General features: G+C 26.9%; 1 non-coding gene across 1 annotated transcript; it reads right to left on the reverse strand.

Annotated features, from left to right (window-relative positions):
- Positions 1 to 205: 205 nt before the first annotated feature.
- TRNAP-AGG (transfer RNA proline (anticodon AGG)) lies at positions 206 to 277 on the reverse strand. The gene has a single exon. It is a non-coding gene; the product is annotated as a tRNA-Pro (tRNA).
- Between the last annotated feature and the right edge of the window lie 3,460 nt (positions 278 to 3,737).

A 3,737-nucleotide genomic window follows, 5' to 3' on the forward strand; every position in this document is an offset into this window, starting at 1 on the left:
TTGAACAGCCCATTCAACGTGCGGCCCAAGAATCGTACTGGGCTCTTTAGGCAGCTCTTCACAATAGGCTAAAACTGTCAACCCACTTCTTTTCATCCATTTGGGCTCCAAACTAAACCAAAAAAAAGATAAGTGAATGGCCCACTGTCGTAGTCCAATTGGAATCATATTTTTTTTTAACAAAAAAGTGGCAAAATGAGAGTTGGGGGCATTCCGAGAATTGAACTCGGGACCTCTCGCACCCTAAGCGAGAATCATGCCACTAGACCAAATGCCCACTTATTGAACGATTATCTAAAAAAACTCTATTTAGTAACATGAGTGAAAAATTCAATCATTTCTATACTAAATAAATTTACGAGTAATATTGAAAATTTGGTGAATACCAACATTGTTATTTATAATTTGTGATTTACAATTAATATACACCATGAGAATGATTACACTATAACTCCATGATAATTAAATGTTAAAAATTTACTAGTTAATAAAAAAAAATACCAAGATCTTAAGTTGACACTTAGACAAATTTTCAATTGCCCTGTGTTACTTTATATATTATTCAAATTAGCTATCTACTTTGTCATTTCATTTATATATATATATATATATATATATATATAACTCCATGATAATTAAATGTTAAAAATTTACTAGTTAATAAAAAAAAATACCAAGATCTTAAGTTGACACTTGGACAAATTTTCAATTGCTCTGTGTTACTTTATATATTATTCAAATTGGCTATCTACTTTGTCATTTCAATTTAAAATATATATAAATGAAATGACAAAGTAGATAGCCAATTTGAATAATATATAAAGTAACACAGAGCAATTGAAAATTTGTCCAAGTGTGTCTTTCTTACCAAAGAAAAGCCATTTCATTTGTTGAAAAGATTTTAGTTAGACAACTAATCCATAGTTAAACGTATGTTATACTGATTGAAGAAGATAAATTTAATCAAACATATTAGTGTAAATGTGAATCAAATAATAATTGCACACACAAAACTTTTTTTTTTTTTTCAATTCCCATTTCAACTTTAAATAATGAAATGAGATTATAAGTTTATTATCACAAATTTAGATGTGCTGTCTCTCACATCAAGTTTTTATTGCCTGATATTGTTGAGATCAATACTTAGGTATGGAGAACTGCACAAATGATTAGTGGGACAGTGATATTAGAGCAAATTCAAGAGTATTATATTAAGTTACATCATTATTATGCATGGCTAAGATTATTGTCTACACAATTTAAGTCATTCAAATATCTAAAAAAGAGAATTTTTTTTTTTTCTCCTGAAAGAAGAAGAAGAAGAGAGATTTAATTAATGAAACTTATTGATCTATTTGATTCAGTTTTTACTATTCTAAAAATACAAAGCAGTTTTCAAACAATTCTCTGAAATTTTTTTAACACAATTTTCTGAAATTTGTAAATCAAATGGAATTTTGTACTACTTTATACTCTTCAGTTACCCAAGAAAGAAAACTGTACTAACGAAATAACCAACCACTTGTATAACTATATACCATGTATTTTCTTACAAAATTATAAGATTGATTGTGTTTTCATGACTCTCTTACATAGTTCTTTACTTAATGGTTAAACTAACAAGATCAGAAATTAAATTCATTAAATAAATTAATCATGGTTTTCGAACTTTGATCATCGTTAATTAATTGATTGACGAAGACTTCATTGCCGGTCATATAAGACAAATTATTATGGAAAAGTACATGTTTGGACTTCATATAGTCCTTCGCATCTGACTTGAATATTTGTGTGTAACCTTGGCACGATGATTTGGAAAATCTCTATTTCTTACAATATATATATATATATATATATATATATATATATATATATATATAGGAGTATGTAAAATCATAAAAGAGAAGAAGTCAAAAGGCACACCACATTTGCTAACAGTCAAAGTAGTGAATTAACAAAAATGTTGACTCTGACTAATGCTATGTTAGAAAAAAATTGTATGGCGTAACACATTTTAGAGAATACTTTGTGTTAATTTCTTCTACAGAGAAGAAAAGTATAAGAGTCCGTTGGAAATTACATTTTGAAATTATTATTTGAATATTAATAACATTTTTAATAATAGAGTTGTTATAAAAGTGATATCAATAAAACGCAGTTAAACGTTTGGAGACATATTATATAAAATACTTTTTATACTTGAAGTACTTTTAAATTTGTTTGGTAATAATGTTGCTTAAAACACTTTTATTACTAATTTTACTATATTACCCTTACACTAAGCATATACTAATTCCCTAATATTAAATATTATAAAATTTTATCGAGTTAGAATAATTTATAATGATCAACTTGTATTGGTTTTTTATTTATTTATTTTTATCACAAACAAAATATCATATTTTGTTTATGATATCGAATTTGTATTGAACACTAAAATATAAATAAGTTAAACATATTTTAATTCAGTAATAAAATAAGCAAATTTATTCATAAACTATCTAATAATGAAATTTAATAATATAATATTTTACAATATAGACAACATTTCATAAAATAGAACTAAACACTTTAACCATAATTAATAATCTTATTACTTGTTATTTAAGATAATAGTATAAATGTATTATAGTTATTTTAAAAACAAATTACAAATCATAATTTATTAAAAACTAAACATTTACATTTATATAATTCAGAGTCCAAAAATACACTGAGATTGGAAAGTTGGAGAGTCCATATTAGATTTAATTTGTTACAGAGTCCATATTGTTTGTTATTTGTTTATAAAAATTATAGAGGGATTAAATTGTCTAAAAAAAAATTTAGTTACCTAAAAACATGGACCTCTACCGCAATTTTAAAAGTTATCATTCTTAACTTCACTTAGACGCGCTTTTTAGATCTAACCTCTACCATCTGTAAGAATTTTTATTTTATTTTATTTTATTATTATTAATTTTTTTCAAACACACTGCACCGCAATTTTTTGGAATAGAAGTACTTTTCAGTAATAGAGATGCAATTACCTATTATTACATTGTGGTCGCTAGTCAAGAAAGGAGGGAAAAAATAGTTTTAAATTACTTTTATTATTACAGTCATTATTATTTATAATTTATGAAAGATAGTATTATAATTTAATTTAATTTTTATAATAGTTCTATTTGTTTTCACTCTTCTCTTCCATCCATGTTTGGAAAGAAGAAAATTAATGAAAGAGGAATAATGATTCATTCATTTTAGGGCTAAAATACTCCAAGACCCTTGAGGTTTAGATTTACTGTTCTCATATTAAATTTCAATCAAAATTACTCTCACACCCAAAAAGTGATTTTACTACTATACCCTTTGATTTATTTAACTCTAAAGCTTATGTCATTGCTGACATGTGCATATAAAATATGAAATAACAATATTACCCCTTAATTGATTTTATTGCAACACCCACGAGTAGGAGATGATTTCTCCCCTTTCCCATCGATGATTTCCCCTATTCTCTCCTGTAATTCTAGACCCCACCAAAAAAAAAAACCCAGAAGAAATGGACCACAACTGAAAATTAATCATGGTTGTTTCAAATTAATTGCATCATGGTTTCCAAAAGAAAATCCAAATCCAACAGTTGAATAGGAATATGACATACCCAGATCGGAATTGAGACCCACCCCGACGACCAGACCAGAGGCTCGTCTACCCGTTGCGGCGACGAAGAAGACGGTCCAGACAGAAGCGAG

Source organism: Cornus florida, unplaced genomic scaffold, assembly GCF_030987335.1.
Source record: "Cornus florida cultivar Cherokee Brave unplaced genomic scaffold, ASM3098733v1 CherokeeBrave_3.0.0_Hap2_Chr02, whole genome shotgun sequence".
Lineage (NCBI taxonomy): Eukaryota > Viridiplantae > Streptophyta > Magnoliopsida > Cornales > Cornaceae > Cornus > Cornus florida.